Consider the following 14,183-nt stretch of genomic DNA (forward strand, 5'->3'; position numbering starts at 1 on the left):
ATGACAGATGATCAAGGCATGCGTCTCTTCATCAGGCTGCTGCATTCGCCCATCTAAAGAGCTGTTTAAAAAACACATCTAGCAGATCTCAGCCTCCAATGCTCTCACATCTTATTTAGTCCAACTTTCACTTTTGAAAAATCTAAAGAAATTCTCATGCCGTCTGTGACCAAAGGAGAGGGCAAGATAAAAATTTCCTATGCAGGGGAAGGACATTTCTTTATTTTAAATTCAGTTGCTGGGTTTATTAGCTGCTGTCTTGACCTTCTAGCCAACTTAAGGATTGTTTAGGTTAACACTGAAAATGCAAACTTGCATGGCCAGAGTGCTTTTCTAGAGGGTGCTATTCAGATGGCTTTTCGTTTGTTGGATGACAATGACTATTGTCTCTTTCTACTTCAAGCAGAAGGAAAACGCAATGGCACATTTTCATTCTCTGTTTACTTACTGAGCACCTACTGTGTGTCTGGCCCTGGGCTGGGCCCTTGCTACCCAATCCATACCCCTCTACCGAGAGAACAAAGATCACATTTCGACAATGTTATTTGTACATATCTGCAGACAGAAGAGACTAGTTAGTTATTGGAGATCATGTCAACACAAAACACCTTGAGTCCTGACATTTTATAAGCTTCAACTTGTTTTACTTTTGCTGACGTTTCCCTTTGGGAGAAGTAATTTCACAGTGAAATGCTATGGGTGTAGGATGGGACTCCACAAGTAGGAGGCAGGCCCACAGGTTAAAGACAGCAACAGGCCTTACCTAGCAAAGTTCCAGGTATGTCCCTCTAGAAGCATCCTGGGTGGGGGTGGTTGTGCTCTGTGGAACTTCTCCCTCACATATTCCCCTGCCAGATTGATCCCCACCTCTGGAAGCCACTGTGGGCTCCCTTTCCCACTCTGCGCTCCTGGGAAATGCAAAGTAGCTGTTCATCTTCCACCCAAGGTTAGGAGATCTCACTTAGGAATAGGAACATGGCACAAAATGAGGTATTTGACCATTACCTCCCATTCTTTTTTTGTTTAATATTAATCCTTTTATTTGAGTGTAGTTGACGCACAATGTCACATTAGTTTCAAGTGTACAACATAGTGATTGGACAAGTTTAAACCTTGTGCTGTGCTCACCCCACGTGTAGCTACCATCTAACTAGGAGCCTGGACCTTCCTCTCCCCTTCATGCATTTTGCCTGTCCCGCCAGCTACTTCCCCTCTGGCTGTCATCAGTTTGTTCTCTATGCTTACAGGTCTGATTCTGCTTTTTGTTTGTTTATTTATTTGGTTTTTAGATTCCACATGTGAGGGAAGTCATATGGTATCTGTCTCTCTCCTGCCATTCTTCCCAGTTGGAAAATTCAGATCTTCCTTCAACTGTTCATAGTGATGAGATGCCATAGTAATCTAGCTCACTTGGTGTTATGCATAATGTGCCTTACTGAGTGTTACAGAATCACTAATATATGCACCAAACTCTCCATCCAAAGCACATTAATTATCTAATGAGACTAAGATCGAGTGATCTGCTCCATCAAAAATCATTCACATCCTTGGAAAATAAAATTTACTGGTTTTTTAAAAAAATTTTTTTTAATGTTTATTTATCTTTGAGACAGAGAGAGACAGAGCATGAATGGGGGAGGGGCAGAGAGAGAGGGAGACACAGAATCGGAAGCAGGCTCCAGGTTCTGAGCCATCAGCTCAGAGCCTGACGCGGGGCTTGAACTCATGAACCGTGAAATCGTGACCTGAGCTGAAGTCAGACGCTCAACCGACTGAGCCACCCAGGCGCCCCAGATTTACTGCTTTTTTTAAAAAAATGTTTATTATGAGAGAGAGGGAGACAGATAAAGAGAGCGTGAGCAAGGTAGGGGCAGAGAGAAAGGGAGAGAGAGAATCCAAACCAGGCTCCAGTCTGTCAGTGCAGAGCCCAACGTGGGGCTCGAGCCCACGAACTGTGAGATCATGACCCGAGCTGAAATCAAGAGTCAGCCATTTAATGGACTGAGCCACCCAGGTGCCCCCAAATTTACCGTTTTAAACAATTTATAATAATTCTCTTTTTTTGGAGTAGTTGATATGTGTCAGGCCCTTACCAGGTGTTTTTCATATATTATTGCTAACTATTCCAACAATCTGGAGAGGTGGGCATTATCTATTCACAGATGAAGAAACTGAAGAGGAGAAACCTTAACGAACCTTCTCAAACTTTCGTAGACAGCAGCAGCACTGGGGTGAAATTGCATTTTTTATCTAATGCTGGAGTCAGTTCTCTGTCTTCTGCCATGTTCAAAACCTTCAACATGGTCAGCGGGTGCCTGGCTGCACGTGGCTGCTGAATCCTCTTGCCTCCTTTAGAACAACCAGAGAACAGACACACATTCCATTGCCTTGGCGAAGGATGAGTGCATTACAATAGATGCCTTTTATGTAAACGGGCCTTCTCTTCAGAGAGCATCTTTTCAAGGAAACTGGCTTTTTCTATAAAGCATAGGATATGAGAGGTATTCTGCCAAAATAATATACTTTCTAGTATTTACCCTTTGCGGAGAGTTTTTGTTTATTTCTCTTAAAATAACATGGGATATCAACCTGGAGACTTTGCTCTCTTAGCTAATGAATGCTTGGGCATTGTGAAGTTTTACTTTTCGGGCTCATCCGAGATGAAGGTGTGACAATTAGACCCATAAACGTTACACCTAACCCCTGTGGCACTTTCACTGGCAGAAGCAAATTGCTTCTTTGTGGTACAAGAGACTTCTATCTGCCACTTGGAAAACTTGTATAAAATAAGCCCCGATTTGGGGTTGTTTTTGGAGGGCAAAGGGTTATGCTGCCTATCTGATTGCACTTAGTGATACATTTTAATCTATGATTTATGCAACCTGACATTGACATTCATTTAGCTCAGATTACAAGTAAAGTAATTCACTCCTTAATGAACTGTACCCTGCATGACATATTGACCATGTGAGCTGACAATCATTGCTTTAAAACAGACCTAGGTTACATTTTCTTTTGCATTTGAAAGTAGGTTGTCAGTTAATAAACTTAAAACAAGGCCTGCTGACCTACTATTCTTCCAGAAGTATTTTATTGGACCATCAGAGAAGCACATATTAAAACCAACTACTGTAATGTAGGGAAAGAGTAAAATATGCATGTATTCAGTGTCATTCAGATGAAGAGCTTTTCCGTGCATTTAAACAAGTTTCCCTCAACTTAAGTTTTTTTTTTAATGTTTATTTATTTTTGAGAGAGAGAGCGAGAGCGTGTGCACATGAGCAGGGGAGGGGCAGAGAGAGAGGGAGACAGAGGATCCTCTGCAGGTTCTATGCTGACAGCAGACAACCCAACGAGGGGCCAGAACTCATGAACTATGAGATCATGATCTGAGCCCAAGGCAGGTGCTTAACTGACTGAGCCACCCAGGCGCCTCACATTTTACTCTAAGTTGGTGGCCATGTGGAAGTATCATCACCTATTCATAATTTTAAAAACTTCAATCTCATAGAACTATGATATGCTTTACCCTGTGGTTTCAGAACATTTGGAGGATTCAAGCCCCAAACCTAGAGGATTCATTCCAGCTCCACTCGCAAAGGGAAAAGAACAATGAACTTTCCTGCTTTGAGCACAGTTTTTCAGCAATATGTTTAGAATGAATTCTAAGTTTCAGATAATTGAGTTTCCTTCTAATTTAGACTTCTACTTATTCCTTTGAAAGCAAAATGTGTTATAATTAAAAATGGAAAGAAAAATTAATTTCAAAGCACATTCACTGGGGCAAATGATAGTTTTATTACTGCCGCGGACATTTGGAGATCAAGTTTAAGGGAATGTGGTTGAATTCAGTGTTGCAAATGCACTTCTCTTCTATAATTGTACGTTCCTAAGGTCTTGTAAAGTGGCTGTATAATTGCTTTAGAGTTGTGTTTAAAGGGAATATTGAGAGGCTGCATTTTGTGAATTACAGTTTGTGTGGATCATAGTACCCTATTTCATGTTGTGTTTTCATTAGCAGTGCAAAAGCTATTGCAGAAAATGGAAGAGGGAAACTGTGACCTTTTATGTTCACTTTGTGGAAGACAGCAACTTTGTTTTTAAAGGAGTAAAACAATATTCTCCTCTTTCTTTTTATTTTTTAATGTTTACTTATTTTTGAGAGAGAGAGAGAGAACGAGTTGGGGGGGAGGGGTAGAGAGAGAGGGAGACACAGAATCCAAAGCAGGCTCCAGGCTCCGAGTTGTCAGCACAGAGCCTGATATGGGGCTCGAACTCCCGAACTGTGAGATCATGACCTGAGTTGAAGTCAGACATTCAACCAACTGAACCACCCAGGAGCCCCTCTCCTCTTTCATATTAAATCATAAAAAGGCTTATGACAAATACAATGTATTTAACAACAACATCAACCCCACCTCCCCCAAAGGAATCCTTGTCAATTGGTGATTGCTATTGAGTTTTAAAATCAGCTGGAGGTTTCTTCCCACATTTTTTTTTTTTTTGATAGTAGGTAAAACATGTATTTTCAGCACACCTAAGACACATTTTTTACCCTTTTTTTTTTTAATTTTTTTTAACGTTTATTTATTTTTGAGACAGAGACAGAGCATGAACGGGGGAGGGGCAGAGAGAGAGGGAGACACAGAATCTGAAACAGGCTCCAGGCTCTGAGCTGTCAGCACAGAGCCGGACGCGGGGCTCGAACTCACGGAACGCGAGATCATGACCTGAGCCGAAGTCAGCCGCTCAACCGACTGAGCCACCCAGGCGCCCCATTTTTTACCCTTTAATACCTGAAATAAAGCCGCTTCTTAAAAGAGATGCTGTAAAATTTTTTAAATTAGGAGGTTTTCCCCCCCGTTCTTAGTGATATTACATAAAATCATTGTGCTTCTCATATGCCAGCAAAATAAGTCAGATAGAGAAAGGCAGTGCATGGTAACACTTATATGTGGAATATAAAAAGGTCAAACCTGTAAAAAACAGAGAGTAAAATGGTGGTTACCAGGGGGTGGGGATGGGCAAGATTGATGGTATTTCAGGGTATAACCCTGTGACGAGTAGTAGATAAGCCCTAGTGATCTAATGCACAGTATATGAATATAGGAAATAGTATTGTAGTTATGTAATTATCAATTAATTTTACAATGTAATAAATATTGCTACAATGCAATCATATTAGAAAGTATAAATTCATTAAAGTAACGCATTGTACAATCATGCACAGTGTTACGTGTCAAATTTGTTCAATGAAAAAAGAAAAAAATAGTAATTGTGCTTCTCAGAGTTGATGGCTTCTTAGTTTCAGTGACATGTAATACTGAACAATACAATATTATGCTATACTGTTATATACCCACCTATGTGTAATCCATAACAGAGGGGACATAGTTTTTTATAAGGGTTCCAGATCCGAGTAGTTGTACAATTGAGAAATTAGAATGTGGTCTTAAAGAACGTATATCACAAAGCATGGGATATCTTTGGATAAATCAACACACATTAAACTGGATTTACTCAAAAATATCAGTGGCTGATTTATCCAGTGCCTTTTTTGAGGAATATAATTTAATGGTTTTAATCTAGTCTGCTTCCGCATTTCTCTTTCTGGCTTTATTGGATTTATTAGAGAGCAGCAAGTTGCCATTCAGAGTGTCAGCCAGTTCTACTATCAGAAATAATGATTTCAAAGTCCAGGCAGTGTGGATGTCAGCCCGGTATCTACTTAGAGAGGATTGTTTCTGTAGACAAACCATTTTGCTACTGAGAGCAATCTTAATACTGGAAGAAATAATGTGTAGATTACTCTGAAGATAGTAAATTTGTCATCACAGCATTTCTTTCTACTTAAGAATGTTAAGACAAGCTGAATTCTCCTATTGGAAAATATGTAGCGGTTCAAGGAAAACAGCTGTTTCAATATTGTGGTTGATTCGGGTCACCCAGGATAACTTAGTGCTGCTACAGATAGTGGATGAGTTTTGTCGTGGGGTCTCCCCACCTGTTCTGGTCCATGGGTCTTCCACGGGTCCTGGTAACTAGGCACATGTCTCATGGAGTTGAGGGTTATTCTGACTTCTCAAATGAAAATTCTGTGTTTAAGATAGAGCTTCAACGTGCTGCATTGTCATTAACAGAACGGCAAAATTCTCACACGGCTCAGGTCAGCCTCGCCGAATCAGGTCGCGGCTCAGGAATTTTCAGCACACGCAGAGAACCTTAATCATTTCATGAGACACCAGCATTGTCCACACAATTTTTCTATCATGAATCCAGATCCTCCCAGAGAAACGTTTGCCCCAGACTCCTGGACTCTAAGGCTTGTATGTCAGAGGCTTCACTTGGTAAGAGAATTCGGATCTCTTTATTTTCAAGTAACTTTTCTCGAAGTATACCTATATACAGAGAAATATATAAATTATGTGGCTAGTGAATTTTCACACACTGAGTGTATCTGCATAATCAGCATCTAGCTCCAAACCCAGAACATTTCCAGCACCCTCCCTCATGTCAATCATTCAACTCGATCATCCTTCGGACATTACTGATTTTATTACCCATGAATGAGCTTGCTCTACATTTTGCTAGTCCCGTGAATCAAATGGCCACATGCTCTTCATTTCTAGTAACATCCTAAATACAGAAGGCATTTCCTCTGCACCCCAGCATTTCTCCAGGCTGTGTTCAAGGAGTTGGTAGATACGGCGATGCCTCAGTTTTTTCACAGAAAATTCTCAGATGCACATGTGGTTTTTCACCTTCGTGCTTGCCAGGAACTGCTACTTCATACTCTCGTTTCAGAAAGGGACCACGGAGAAAAAATGAAATACGATGTTTGGGGGCATCTCCCCGAAGAATTGTAATAGAGGCAGAAGGAACGGTCCTGGGGCAAGTACACTGTTGTATGGATGGAAGAATCTTAGTGATGGCAGAGGAAAAGCTAGGGTTTTCTGAGTTGAGTATGCAGAGTATTTAAGAGCATTAAATGCTGGGGAAATCTACAGTCAGGAGGAGACCTTGGATCATTAACTCTTTAAATGTGCAAAGGTAATGGGGACCACTTTCTGTATCCACTAGCTTATTGTCTACATGAGCTCCCGAATATGATCAGTGCTAGGATCAGAAGAATCACTCTGTGAAATAGCTGGGGTTCTCTTTCTTCCTATTAATGGGACAGCAGGACAGGTGGGGAGGCGGAGGGAATAGAGAGGTCAGTTAGTCTCAGCTCCGCATGCTGAAGTTGGTGATGTGGACGGAGGTGGACCGGAACCATCAATTGCTTGCCACGGGCTTATCAATACAAATTTTAGAAAAATAATTCTAGGGATGTTAATATTTGACTCCGGGGCTTTTGATTGTGTATGGCCTGGGAAGGGGGGTGGGTTGGGCATGTCACTGAAATTTGCCGTGGGTGCATGGCCACCGTTCTGAGAACTGTATCTCCTGGCTGTATGATTTAGCATGACAACCAGATTACATTTATACAATTAATTAATGTTTGCTTGACCACTTTTATCCAATTTCTTTCCATAGCACATAAAAGAGAACCTGACATAAATTTCTCTTTCAAAACAATTGACTTAGCAACTGCTGACCTTCTGTTCTGTCATTCTAAGGATTGATTGGATATTGTTGAATTGTTTCATTCTACAGTAATTAAACATAAAATTAATTATGCTAGTAACCCATTATTTCTCTGAACCAAGGACTAAGTCATTTGTTTTCGCTTGGTTACTCTGAGAATCTGCCATCAGATGAACAGGGGAAAAAAATCATACTGTTGCAAACAGAAGCTAAATATTTTAAGGCACATTTTAATGGCTAAAATATAATCTAAAAGCTTCTAATTTCCATATGCACAGCATATTGAATTTGTTTAATGTAATTTAGGCCATAAATCTTTTACCTTATGATGTGCTCATTTAAATATTTTCTCAGGTGGCTAATCATTTAGAAAACATGTCAAAGAAGAATATATGTTAAGAAAGAGAGACGGATGGATAAAACCACCAGCATCAGTAATGTCATCACGAATATATAATTCTTGATTTGGTTTGCTGCTCAACCGAAGTGAAATTTAGTTCACAAGTCATTTTCTTTGTTAGTTTTGTATAGAAAATGCTTACAATTACCCTGGTATTATGAACATTGAATCTGGGACTCGTGTGAACCGAGAGGCACACAAGTCTGACAGGACTAAATTATCAAAATGTATGTGCTGATAGAAACCAAAATAGGTTTTTGCGGTTTTCATTAGTGCAAGTCATATTAATTTAATTAACATGATTGAAGATAATATCACTGGATGAGGCAGCAGATACCTAGCCTTGACCTATTACTCACCCGTAGGCCATAAAATGATGCACCTGACAAATGGGTATGCAATCTCATATATTTCATATTTGGAATCGGCCTTTTGCTATGGGTTTCCCTGTGGCTTTGGGATACATTTTGAACTTCATCTGAGGAAATTCTTGGTGCTTTTCATGTTTATGATCGGTATTTTAAATATTGAACAGATTCTTGGATACAGTCTTGGATATAGCTGGTGCAATTTGGACTGTCATGATTTCTGTGGTTTCCCCTGCTGAGCTTCTGTCCTTTTTACCTGGCAACTGTACCTCCTCATTATGTCAAAAATCTTCTCCTAACCTTACTGTGGTTCTAGCCGGGGCTGTGAATCATGATATCCCACCACCCTGATCTCAAGGGTGGGTCTGGGGCCCAAGAGAGCCAATTAATGGCCCTTTTCAGGATTTGTCTAGTTGGAAATAAGGAATGTTCTGTGGTAAACAAGTTGCCTGCTCCATATCTAGTTTCCCCTCTTTTATTTTTAAGGATTTATTTATTTTTTAAAGTTTATTTATTTTGAGAGAGAGAGAGAGTGTGTGTGTGTGTGTGTCTGTGTGTGTGTATCTATGTGTGTGTGTGTGTGTAAGCAGGGGAGGTGCAGAGAGAGAGGGAAAGAAAGATATGTTGTCATTGCAGAGCCCAAAGGGGGCTCGATCCCATGAACCATGAGATCGTGACCTGAGGGGAAATCAGGAGTCAGACACTTAACCGACTGAGCCATCCAGGTGCCCCTCCACTCTTTTCTTACGAATAAAATTCTACCATTGTTAATTCATTGGTTGATTGATTTGAGTAGGAATGTTCCCAGTTGAAAATATCCATCTCCTCACACTCTCCTGGAGCCAAAGGTGACCTTGTCCCCCATTTCCAGCCAATGTGATATAGATGAAAGTCTACTGTGTGGGACTTCTGGAAAGTCATTGTCCTGAATAAAAGGGTCACACTCATCTGACAGGCGACTTTTAACCTTACTCCTTTCCCTTCTTCTGCTTGAAACATGGCCTGTCTGAAGCCTAAGAATGATAGAGTAGGAATAGGGAGAGCATTGAATCACTGAGACTGTCTTGAGTAGCTGTTCCAGCCTTAATCTGTTCAACTTCATAATTCTTGCTATGTGAGAAAAGTAACACCTGTATTCAGTTATGTTCCTGTGTGTGGGTTGCTGTTATATTCAGAATCACATGGTTATATCTGTGTAGTTTTTTCCCTATATTAGGGTAGCTTTATTGAGAAGGTCAGTCTGAGAAAGCAGAGTCAATCCACAAAAAAAGAGTCAAGAGACCAATAACAAGGCATGGTCTTCTAGTCTCTGGCATCCAGAATTTCTGTGCAGCCTGGGGCTGTATTATATGAGCCAATGGAAACCTGTTCCGTTCAAGTTTCCTAAATTTGTGTTTCTGTCATTTGCAGAGAAAAGAATTCCTGGGGATAGGAAAATAAAAAATGGCATACTTTCCATGCAACAAATATCCAAAACCTATTAGTGCTTCCCTTAACTCCCTATCTACTGGGATAGGAAGGAGGAAAGTTGGGTTCTTGGTGTGAAAAAAAAAAAAAACTAGTTTGGGGGCTTTGAGAGGTCACTTCACATTATGAATCTCAGTTCTCTCATCTTCAAAATAACAAGAGTGGGTTAGATGACCGCTAGGGTCCCTTCAGTTACAAATGATTATGATTCCACATTCATTTTCTGAAATGTGGGCTGGGAGGGCAAGTGTGGGAGACATAAGTCAGTTATGAAAGAAAAGTATTTAGGGATTTTCCATAAATGCCCACTCTTACAAATTAATGATAAAGAAAGAAGTTATGGCACAAGTAGGAATTTGCTATGGATATGGTCACATAGGCCCTACGTGTTATCTGTCTTGGAAGGTGGTAGGCATAGAGTAAAGGAAAGAAACAGGCTTTCCTGAGGATTAAATTACTTCTAAGCATCTAATTTTAGATCTGAAGAGGACTTTCATCATCACATACTCAAAACCATGATAATAATAACAATAATTACAGATAACTATGTCCTATGAACTCTGCGAGGTATTTTGCATGCATTATCCCATTTTATCCTCATAATAATGCTTTGAGATATATAATCATACTATTCCCATTTTGTAGCTATTGTGTGGGGTTTTTTTTGTTGGTTTTTTTTTTTTTTGGTTATAATCTGAATAAGTCCCCATTTGAAAATAGTTGGAGCTTAGTTAGTATTTGCTTTTTTTAATAAAGCGGAGAAATCTGAATACCAATGTTGACTCCAAAGCTATGTCTCCATTTTCTCACTGCATATTAAAAGAAATAATGGGCTCCAAAGGAAATGTTGATTAGGAGTTAATTACATAATTGCATCCAAAACAATTTAGTATATTAATGTACCAGTGCAGGAGAGGCTTTTTCTACCACATGGGTCAGTGAAAATTCAGAGGCATTCATTGAAGCAAAGTTGTGTTGACCTGGGAGAAAGATAAGAAGTAGACAGAATCTGTATACAAAATTGTCTTTGTAACAAGTGTTGAATCAGACTTAAGAGCCATCAGATGGCTCCTATCCAGACCATTTTCCCCTCATGGACTGGGTCTTGAAGGGAAACACAACTAACATTTGTTAATCTCCACCTGTGAGACAGGCACTGGGCTTGGTCCTCTGGACACCACATCTCATTTAATCTCCAAGGGAAATATTATTGACTCCATTTTATGGAGGAGGAACAGAGAGATTAACTACCTTGCTCAAGGTCACACAGGCAGGAAATGTGGATAGGGCTGTGAATCCAAGTTTTTCACCCACCAGAGCCCAAGGTCTTGAAATGCAGTGAGAGAGTGGTATGTCCATTTTCCCAGTTGCATGATGGGAACCATGGGAAAGTCCACATGTGTAATAAGTGAAGGGAAACGTAGGATGTAGCTTGAGATTTGTTTTATTCTGTGAGCTGGCCAACAGCTGAGAACGAAGAGTTTAACCTGAAGAAAATTAGTTGAGTAGGCTATATGACTAATCCTATTTTCATTCTCCAAAGGTTTTCTCAGGAAGCACTGGACCCATGTTGAAATCAACCTTTTGTAAATTTTACTGTGCTGATATCTGGGCTTTTTCCTCAAAGGAGATAGATGTAAACCTCTTGATTTGGTGCTTTGTAGCATAGGCAATAGAAAGTCAGATAAGAAAGATGCCTTGGTTGATCTTTCCATATCAAGGAAAGGGTATAAATTAAACTATTTCAATGTGATGTGGATCAGAACACTCTCCTTGAAGTGAGAGAAGACACAGAGAACAACTGCACATCACTCTGATTGGGGTGCAGAGGAAGAAAAAATATTTAGTTATCCCAGTTCACCAAAAGGTAGTGGAATGGGTTTGGGTTCACCTGAAAATAACTAGTGTCTCTTATGTCAACTCTTCTTCCTTCCCCTCCATTCAAGTTAGGTCTGTAAATTCTGAAAAATCTCCAGGGATGCTGATAACAAAAACTTCCTCTTAGTAACCCTCTAAGCCCATCTCAGGGCTTAATAACCCTTAAGTAAGGATGTTTTCCCTCTAGAGCAAACCTAAATCATTATGCTGCACGTTAATTCCATTTCCTCTCTTCTCTCTAGTGAGGAGAAAAAACAGCTGTTTACCATCTTCCCGAGAGTAGAATTGAAGACACTGAACAAAGAGGCACCAAATCACTCAGACTTCCATCATTTAGGCAAAATAGCATCGATATGTCGGTAGTTTTCAAGGTGGTTCTTTGACCATTGGCATCAGCATCTCCTGGAACCTGCTAGACATGTAGATTCTCAGGGCCCACACCAGACCTACTGAATCAGAAACTCTGAGTGTGGGTCCACCAGTAATTGGTGTTCTAATAAGCCTTCCAAGGGATTTTCATGCTCCCTGAAGTTTGAGAACGGCTGATACGGTAGCCATTTTGACAGATGTGGGTGATTATTATTAATAGTAATCTTAATTCAAAAGACATGTGATATAACAATGCATATATTTCTGTATTTATTTATGTCAGACTTTCTGGCTGGCAGTAGTTCAAAGATTTCTGTGTAATCTGACAGATGTATACGAAGGTACCCTCTGTCTAGGTGCAAACGTTTGGAACTGATAGTTTGGTTGCACCTATCTGGGTTTAAATAATGAAACACTAGCTGGGTCTCAACTTATGAAAATGAGAGAAAATATAGGTGGGAAAATAGAATGTAATGAGAAAGGAAAACCCCCTGAACAGATAACCATTATTCCCTTTTTTGTATTCTCTCTCGGACTTTTATTTTTTATGAAAACAGATGTGTTTTCCCAAATGGGGTCATACTATGCATATGGTCTTCCCACCTGCATTTTTAAGGTAAGAATATGGCACGAATGCCAATAAGACAAAATACACACACACACACACACACACACACACACACAGAGTCATTTTTAATAATTGTGTGACCAATTGCCTATTGACAGCAGTTTTTCTTTTTAACCATTATAGAAAACTGAAATTCTGTTAAGCACTGAATAAAGTGGAGATAAACATCAATATCCTTAGACTCGTGTGGCCAGGCCCTCACTGTTCTGTACCAGTTTTAGGAAAGTTAGAAAACCAGGTGTTATCTGGGCTTCCATTTCATTATAAGATCTTCCATTTCATGAGGGGTTTCCTTCAGGTTTTCTTTGGGCTTGTAATTAGATATGATTGGAAAGACTTTTCTTAGGGAATAATAATATGTGGTACATTCTACACACTGGCAGATCCTAAAGAATGTGTTTTGAAAGCTTTTTCAATTGATATGTAAGTTGATTTATTGGTATCTTTCCCTTGACTAGCGGTGACTGCAAATATATCATTTCAGAAAGATTATTTAGGTTTAGCATGAGTTGATAGCTTTGAGATATGGAAAAACTAACTAGACCAGTTTATACTTGTGAGATATGGCAAAACCAACCAGTTTATAGCTGTGAGATATGGCAGAAGCAGCTGGAGAGCATGAGAATTGCATCACTGACTTCCGTTTCATGAGTATGTGATTGGTGCCATCTTTTTTTTTTAATGTTTATTTATTTTATTTTCGAGACAGAGAGAGAGAGAGTGAGCATGAGCAAGGGAGGGGCAGAGAAAGAGGGAGGCAGAGAATCCCAAGCAGGCCCTGCACTGTCGCAGAGCCTGACGCGGGGCTCAAATTGACGAAGATCAATTTGCAAGATGGTGGCCTGCACCTAAATCAAGAGTTGGATGCTTAACTGACTGAGCCGCCCAGGTGTCCCTGATTGGCACCATCTTTAATGATTTCAGTTGCAGTACAACCTGTGAAGAAGAGTTATGGCCTGAGAGAAGTTTGGAGACTCTCCTGAACTTTCTAAATACTGTTGCTACAGTACATGTGCAGCTGGTAACACCCCCATTTTGATCCTTATCCTTTACAGAAATTTTCTCGATACCTTGATCGACAAAATGTTTAGCTGTTCTTGTACCACAGCCATACTTTATCTTTCTCTCTAACCCTCATTAGAATTGAGCTGTATTAAAGGACTCCCTCACTGTTTTTCATTCAAGCTTAGCCTTGGGAACTTGGTTATACTAAAGTGAGATTAATGTCTTGAAATGTTACCCAAATCTCCTAGTCAGAGTCCTCGAATACTCACAGATTGTGTTGCTCAGTCATCATAACCCGTATTCTTGAAGAGGCTGAGAAAACACATCCAGGCTGGAAGACTAGTGACAAGAAAGCTTTCCAATATTCTCATATGGGTGTATGTAGGGAATCTTTGCCAATCGTATGCTTGTGGGCATGGATTATGTCTATGTGGTTCACTGCTGTATAATAATATCTAGTGCAGGGCCTAGCACAGGTAGA

The sequence above is a fragment of the Lynx canadensis genome, chromosome A3 (assembly GCF_007474595.2).
Source record: "Lynx canadensis isolate LIC74 chromosome A3, mLynCan4.pri.v2, whole genome shotgun sequence".
In the NCBI taxonomy this organism is placed as follows: domain Eukaryota; kingdom Metazoa; phylum Chordata; class Mammalia; order Carnivora; family Felidae; genus Lynx; species Lynx canadensis.